Genomic DNA, 8,756 nt, shown 5'->3' with positions numbered 1-8,756 from the left:
AAAAAATAAGTGAATGTGTGCGGAGCTGATTCGAGACTCATTCCCTCCTGCCTCTGCAGGATCCTCTCCCTGGGCAGAAGCGTGATGGAGGGCTGGAGAGCGGCAGGTCGGACAGCCAGCCTAACGGGAAGGGGAAGAGAAGGTGGGTGAGACCGGGATGGTGGATCAGGGCGGCTCTGGTGCCTCTGAGGTGGGGGGGAAGGGCCTCCAATCATGGTGCTGCTGACACCCGGTAGAGACACAGAGATTCCTAGGCCCCTGCCCCTACTGCCACCATCAGCCCCATCACCTGCCCCCGGCCCCTCCAGCCTCAACGTGGCCCTGAGCTCAGGGAAGGAGAAACATCACCTTCGGTCAAACACTGTTGGAAGGAAAAGCTGCTGCCTCCCCTGCCCCAGAGTGCCCATACTCGGGCCTTTCTGGGCCCTGGTTTGGGATCATCAAGGCTATTACCGTGAATGACTCTATGCAATACGTAGAGAATCCCTCTGAACCTATTTCTGCCAGTTATCTACCTTGTAAAGACCCTCCTCTGAATTGCCCAGGCCCCTCCAAATCGCCCCTATGTTTGGACATCTCTGCTCCCCAGTTTCTGTCACAGAACTCTCTCTTAATTAAGTGAACTAATTTTGCAATTTCACTTTACCTGGTGAGGTCTATTTGGCTTGTCAAACTTTTCTTTTTAATTTTTATTGGAATATAGTTGATTTACAATATATTAGTTTCAGGTGTACAGCAAAGTAAATCAGATATATCTCCACTCTTCTATTTTTTTTTTTTTTTTAGATTCTTTCCCCATACTGGCCATTGTCAAACTTTTCTATATTCACTTTCTTCCCAAAGCCTTGGGATGTTTCCCAACTGTAAAATGGGGATAAAACCACACACCTTATCGAATTGTCATGAGGATTAAGTAAATAAATGTAGATGAAATGCCTAGAATGACACTTGGTGTGTAGTAACCAGTTGGCCAGGTACATCCTCCCATTTTACAGAAGCCCAGACTAAGTACCTGGGCCAGAGCCAGGGCTGGAACGCAGGTTGGTGCAGAACAAGGAAAAAAATGCTCTTTACGTGCCCTGAGGACAGCGGCGGGGGTGGCGGGGCAGGATTCCTGCTTGCCTCTGTGATGTTAGACAAGCGTTTTACCTCTCTGAGTCTCACTTTCCTCACTATGAAATGGTATATCACTAGTCACCTCAGGGAATTTGAGGACATGAAACGAGGTCCAGTACTTTGAACACCCGTGAATTCCTTGCACAAAGCAGATGGTCGGGGAGCATCAGATCCCCACAGCTGCCCGCCCAGGACTGCCAGCATCCAGACGGGAAGAAGCCCCTCTTTGGTGTCTGCAGCCTTGCAGGCCACGTTTTAGCAGAGCGAAGCAGAGCATAGGCTGTGTTTCATCTCCAGCATGCCCCTCAGCGGGCAAATCTGAGCAGCGTACACCCGAGACAACCGCATGCAGCAGCTTGGAACCCACCCATCTTCCCACCACATATTCACTTGCTGTTCATTTCTGTGATGGTCAGCCATAAGCGTGCTAAGAAACAACTCCTCTCTGTTTTCTATGCCCCTGTGTGATGGTGACCCCTTGCCTCTGAGGGCATCTTACCTGCCTCCTGAGAGGTGAGAAGGAAAAGGAAGAAGCACTGGAGGCCAAAGACGGAACGGATGCAGTGGGCTGGCTGGGCCATGTCGGAGCTGGATGGCTGCTTGAGGCCGTAGGTTGGGGTCCCCTCAGCTTATATGGGCCCAGCTTTGACGTCACGGGGGCTGGGGCTCCTCAGGCCGAAATCTTAAACAAATGGAACCGCCCCACCTTGCAGGGGTGCCCTGATAACGGGAGACCACAGCGGCTTCGTCATGAAGCAGGGAACATGCGTGTCTGCCCAAGGGGTGGGATCTGGGGCAGGGAAAGGCAACTGGGAGGGACCGACTCCTGCCCCAGCCCCAGCAGAGGTTGAGGGGGTTGGGTGGGTGGCGTCCGGTGTTCTGGGCTGGTGGGGAGCAGACCGTGGCTTCTAGAAAGACTGAGATCTGGCTGGGGCGGGATGGGGAGGAAGACAGTTGGATGCCTGGGTTCTGGGAAGAGATTCAAATTCTGATTCTTCTTCAGCTGCACCCTCCACTTTCCACTTCTTTTACGTCAGCCCAGCTCTCCACACCCCTTACTCACACACGTTCACTCTTTTTGCCCTGGGTGGAGCTGCCCATGAGTATGAGGTGAAAGAGCAGAGATGGGGGAAAGCCCTCCAGTGGCCGGCTCCTGCAAAGACAGGTGCTTCCAGGTGTCCAGAGACGACACACCAAGTGGGGACAGTGGGGGTGGAGACAAGGCAGACATGGAACCCCAGGGACTGCCGTATCCCTCAGCAGGGGTGGCGGCCGGTCCAGGCCACCCAGAAGCACTGAAGCCAGGGTCTTTGGCAGAAATCCTCAGCAGACAGGGACCCTGCCTTCACTCCCCAGCCCCCTCCTTTCCCACCTCAGCCCAGCCAATGGCAGGCCTGCTGCTATTTCTGCCCGCAAGCCCCCATTCACCCCTAAACAGAAATGAAGACCTCTCATGTCTAGGACCTCCCTGGAGTCTCCCTCCCCCCTTCGTCCTGATTCCCTGCCTGAAGCAAACGTTAGCTCAGAGGTTGTCAAAATTCATACACTGCGCTCCCAGGAGACAGTGCCTGGGGCTGGCAGAGGGGGAGGACCGGCTCCCTGGGATTCTAAGGAGAGAGGAAGCTGTGGGTCCGGGGCTCTTAAGTCACTGCCCCTATTGCTCACTTAATTTGTTCACGGTGGGTCTCCTCTACTGGGGAGTCAGCAGCCGGCGAGGTCTTTGCGATGATTGCTGCTGCAGCCCCAGCACCAAGGCCAGGGCCTGGCACACGGGACGCAGTCAATTGTGTTGACTTGGCTGAATGGAGTGGAAGCCAGGGCTGGCTCCTACCTCTAGGGGCGAGTGGAGCAGGCAGAGGGGGTGGAGAGGGCCGGACCCGGAGGGCAGGGCGCTAGGGCCCTGGGGCCACGGGGCTCATGGGAGGACTAGAGGGCCAAACTTGTGAATCCATCTCAGTACTTGTCTGTAAGACCTAGGCAGGGCTGGAATGGAAGGGAAGAGGAGAGGCCAGCTGCTCATTAACACAATTAGGCGAGTAATTGGGCTCCATGAAATCAGACCAAAGCCTGACTGCTCAGAACTGGGTAGCCTGCCTCCCAAGCAATGCTTCCTGTAGGGTGGGGAGACTGAGGCAGACCTCTGCCTCTCCGTCTGGACCCAGGAGGGACTGAAAACCCCCTTTTCCACTAATCTGACGCTTTCCTCCAGGGACACAGGTCTCCAGGAGAGTAGTTCTCAACAAGGAGAGGCAACTTTGTCCCCTGGGGACATTTGGCAATGTCTAGAGACAACCTTATTGGAGAAGGAAATGGCAACCCACTCCAGTGTTCTTGCCTGGAGAATCCCAGGGACGGGGGAGCCTGGTTGGCTGCCGTCTGTGGGGTCACACAGAGTTGAACACGACTGAAGCGACTTAGCAGCAGCAGCAGCAGCAGCAGCAGCAGAGACAACCTTGCCCCACCTTGGAGGGTGTTGCTCCTGGCATCCAGCAGGTAGAGGCCAGAGGGGTTCCTGGCCATCCTGCAAGGGACAGGACAGCCCCACAGCAAAGAACTCTCCAGCTCACAGCAGTGGTGCTCAGGTTGAGACTCTGCCTTCGCTGTGTAAGTAAACATTCCCCATTCTCTGTTAGCCACAATGTCCCCCAGAGGACACATGCATCAGAGGTGGAGGAACTTAGAGGTATGTGCAGGCTCTTGATGTCAGAAGAGGTGGTTGTGTCTGAGCTGTGATAGGTTGTGTGTATGTGATGGCTCAGCCATGTCTGACACTTTTGTGACCCTATGGACTGCAACCCACCAGGCTCCTCTGTCCTTGGGATTCTCCAGGCAAGAATACTGGAGTGGGTTGCCATTTCCTCCTCCAGGGGATATTCCTGACCCAGGGATCAAACCCATGTCTCTTGCGTCTCCTGTGTTGGCAGGAGATTCTATACCATTGCACCACCTGGGCTGAGAGGGTCACAAAACAACCCTACCAGCTACTGATGTCTGAGCTGTTCTAGGTACAGAGAAATGCGGTTAGCACCTTACCTTGTTGTAACCTATGAGGTTAGCAATGTCAGCCTCATTTTACAACTTGAGAATGAACAAGCTCACTTCAGGGAAGTGATTTAAATGCCCAAAGTCACACATCTGGTAAGAGGCAGAGACCAGACCTAGTCGGTGCCTGCCCGACGGCAAAGCACTTGGACAGTTACACAGTGGCTGGGAGACCAGGGGAGCACTACTGTTTTATTTAGCAAGAGTTGTGTCCACCACCCACCTGGAGTGGTCTAAGCAGGGGCGTCACAGAGCAGGGTTCCTCACCTGTACTGAGGTGAGAGAATTGAAGGTCTCAAGAGGGTTAGGAGCCAGCCCAAGGGGGCTCCTTATAGAAAGGGGGACCCCCATCCTGGTCCCCAGGGGTCCCAAGCAAAGTGCCCTCAGCTAAGTTCTCTGATAGTTGGGGAAGAGGAGGGGAACAGGAAGAAAGAGTGAGGAGAGGAGGTTCCCACTGCCCTGATCGGGATTCCATGAAGGCTGGAAGACCCCTGGAGACCATGGTGCCCTGGTCCTTCCTTCTACAGACGAGAAAACTGCATCAGAGTCTTGAGTGACTTGAGTGAGTCTGCTCAGGGAAGGAAGGAGGAAGGCCATCGGGAGAGGGGCATAGGCGATCCTGGCCACGCCCCTTCACTTGATGGAGTAGCGCTGGCTGGTGGCCTCGTGGTGGCAGCCATAAGGGGTCACAGAGGCACAACCGCACCCCATATTCATCTCCTCCTGGAACTTGCAGGCCTGTGAGATGAGGGATGGATAGAAAGGGTTAACTAAGCTGCTCAGCCGTCAGCTCTCCCCATGGACTGCGGCCTCCTCAACAACTCAGGTTCTCAGAGCTCCTCTTCCTGCAAAAACAGTAATGATAATGAACCAGACTAATTTGCTGAGCACTTACTATGTGCCAGGGCTTCCTGGTGGCTCAGGGTTAAGGCGTCTGCCTGCGATGAGGGAGACCTAGGTTTGATCCCTGGGTTGGGAAGATTCCCTGGAGAAGGAAATGGCAACCCACTCCAGTATTCTTGCCTGGAGAATCCCGATGGAGGAGCCTGGCGGGCTACAGTCCAGGGGGGTTGCAAAGAGTCGGATACAACTGAGCAACTTCACTTCACTTACTATGAGCCAAGCACCTAAGCGGTTTACATGTGTAAGCTCATTTTACCCCCCAACAGCCCTTTGAGATGGATACTATCAATATCCTTCTCATTTTATCCAGGACTCAATTACCTCATCAGTAGAATAAGAGATAATAATATTGCTTGTATCACAGGGTTGCTGTGAGCTAAAATATATACAATACCTGGCACAGAATAAGTGCTATTTAAGTGTCAGTTTTTACTTATTGAGTAATACAGAACACAGAGAGGCTGAGTAACTTGCACAAGGTCACACAGCTGTAATGACAGAGCCAGGATTCAAAACCCAAGTTATAATGTAACTCCATGAAGTTGACTCTTCACTGCCTAGAGCTGAATGTAGTGCCTCCATGGGCTGGTCAGCCTGCAGTGTTCCCTTGCCTCTCTTTCAGTGGCCCCAACCCCCCATCCCTGCCCAATCGATGTTTCCTCTCAGCCACCCAGACTGCGGTCCCTTTCCCTCATCCCTCCCTAAGCGTGTAAGCTGTCATTTTCCCCTGAAGCCCCTGTGCTTCTGGGGCACCAGGGCCAGCCCCACTGGCCTCAGGGACCCACACATCTGGACCACAGCTTCACTCACCTTTTTGATACCATACAGCAGGCTGACAATTGCTGCCACCAAAGAGAGAGTGATCAACACGATGGCCCAGTCGGGGACAGAGCCCTTCTCTTGTGGCTTCGGGCCTGAGGACCCGAGAGGGGCTGTGACCGAGGCAGGTGGGACCTCAATCCCCCGACTCCCCACTGCCCTCTGTAACTTTGCATCTTTCCTTCTGTGACTCTGATGTCTACGTGACTCTGAGACCACGTTGCTCGGTGTCTTGTCATCTTGGGAATAGAATTTCAGTGAAGGGGGTTTCAAAGGGCTTCACTCCAAACCTCACTCACTTCTTCCCTAACACCTGTGGACGTGTCTGTCAGTCTCTGAAGTCCTCACTGACATCCAAGCCTCTCCGTCTTTCTGAACCGTCCTCCACATCCCAGGCTGTTGTTGGGCCTCTCTCATCTGCCATGCCTCTGCACTCTGACAGTCCCCCGGTAGGTCCCTCATCTTATTCAGAGACTGCCCCTCTGCCCTCCTCACCACTCCACCCTGACTCTGATCTTTAAGAGGAGCCAGAGCCAGTCCTCTTGTTTTCCCTTTGCTCGTTTCCTGCCCGCAGACTGCCTGGTGGGGAGACTTGGATTGAGTGGGAGGGAGGAAGGAGACAGAGGGAGGAGGAGGACAGGATCTTGGGAGGGATACTTGTTGCCCTGCAAAGACAGGTTGGGCCACGAGGAATATATTCGAAAACCTTTTGAGGAAATGATCAGGTAACAGCCATTCAGCTTCTGGTGTTACCAGAGGCTTGAGGGGCACTGAAACCGTTTGAAGAACTGGAGACATTCTTAGGTGTACTCAAAACACAGTAGAAAGCAGGCCTTAAGCCTGTCCCTACAGTGGCAACCCACTCCAGTATTCTTGCCTGGAGAATTCCATGGACAGAGGAGCCTGGTGGGCCCCAGTCCATGGGGTCGCAAAGAGTCGGACACGACTGAACGATGAACACTTTCACATTTTCACACTCCTCTCCAGGAGCTGGCATGCCTGCCGGTCAGTGACCCAATGCAAACAAGGGCGCCTTACTGGTCAGGATGCCAAGCCCAGAGGAGGCAGTGGCTGCTCCAGCTGTAGTGGCTGCGGAACCGCCCGAGACAGCCCCACCTGGTGTGGAAGCCCCAGGCAAGGGTAAAGCAGTTCCAAGGGCTGTTGTTGCAGAGACAGATCCTAGAAGGGCAGAGGGGAAAACAGGTGGATATCTGAGCGAGAACAGAAGCAGAAATTCCATCCAGTGCCCTCTCAACTGAAATCCTGGCAAGTGTTTGGTAAATGAAAATAAAAGAACTGAGAAAAGCTAAGACAGTCTTAAAAACAGAAGTGGAAGGCTTATACTACCAGACCTTAAGACTGGCTGCAAAGCTGCAGACACTAAGGACTGTGGCCCTGAGTAAGAACAGACAGAAGAGCCCAGAAATAGACTAGGTAACTTTACATTTCAATGGTGGGGAAGAGAGGGAGAGTCTTTGAAATGAGTGATTCCAGGGCAACTGGTTATCTGTAAGAGGAGAAAAGGGATCTTGATCCCTCCCTCACTCTATACACAGAAATTAATCCGAGATATGTCATAGGCTTAAATTTGAAAGCTAAGATTCTTAGATTCAAAGATTCTAAATTTGAAAGTAAAGCTTCTGGAAGAACGCATCAGAGAATATTTTCATGACCTTGAAGTAGGCAAAAAAAATGTCTTAGGCAAGATATAAAAACATTAATTACAAGAGAAAAAGTTGATAAGTTGAAAAGCAGAAGGGGGGCCTTTGTATAGCCACCAAAGCCAGGACTACTTCAGTGAGGCTCTGGGAGCTAATGATTTATTCGTGGCTGAGCACAGGAAGCCCCCACCCAGAGCTGCAGGCAAAGCCAAAGAGCTCTTCAGAGATGGACTGAGCAACAGAAGTGTCACCTGGAAACGCTGATGCTGCTCCTGATGGGCTGCCAGAAATGGTCGGAGTTAAAGTCTGAGGATTACTGGGCAAAGCCCCAGGTGTTGAAGAAACTGTAGAGAAACTCACAGAGACAGTGGGGAGACCAGCAGAGACATCCCCAGAGACAGTGGGGAGACCCACAGAGACAGTAGGGAGACCTGCAGAGACATCCCCAGAGACAGTAGAGAGGCCAGCAGAGACAGTGGGGAGACCAGCAGAGATAGTAGGGAGACCAGCAGAGATAGTAGGTAGACCTGCAGAGACAGTGGGGAGACCTGCAGAGACATCCCCAGAGATGGTGGGGAGACCTGCATCAATGGTAGGGAGACCAGCAAAGACGGTGGGGAGACCTCCAGAGTTAGCTGTCCCCAGTGGGATCAGCTGAGCTGTTCGCAGAAGAAAAATGAGAAGATGGAGTTAGAAGAGCTGGCCCTCTCCCGGATCTCGTCCGCATCTTGCCCCTACACCCCCGTGCTCACCGTAGCCAGCGAAGGCCTGCAGGCCCGGGAGCAGCACCAGTGCAGCAGCCATGGTGCCCGCTGAGATGCGCTTCCAGGACCATCTCCCTGGCTTTTTAAAGGCTTTAAGGCCCTATTAGGAGGCTCAGGAGAGCCAGGTGTGCCAGGGCCTCCATCAACACCAGGATCTTCATTCCCAGGGAGAGGCCACCCAGCTGTCCCCAGGGGGATTAACCTGTCCCAGCTTGATTCCAGGAAGCACTGGGCAAGGGGGAGAGTGAGTAAGAGCCTGAGGATTCTCCTTCCAGGCTCTCAGGCTCTTTCTGGGTTCAGGACCTAACCCCCAGGTCAGACTCAGTCCCTATTCCAGACCTTCTCTGAAGGAGAGGGACCCAGGTCTCCTATCCCAAGGTCCTTGTGCTCCTAGAAAGAAGTATGACCACAGCGGGGTGAGGTGTATGTGTCCCTTGGGGATGCAGCGAGT

This window comes from Oryx dammah, unplaced genomic scaffold, assembly GCF_014754425.2.
Source record: "Oryx dammah isolate SB20612 unplaced genomic scaffold, SCBI_Odam_1.1 HiC_scaffold_11, whole genome shotgun sequence".
NCBI classification, from domain to species: domain Eukaryota; kingdom Metazoa; phylum Chordata; class Mammalia; order Artiodactyla; family Bovidae; genus Oryx; species Oryx dammah.
This window is presented reverse-complemented; position numbering follows the sequence as displayed.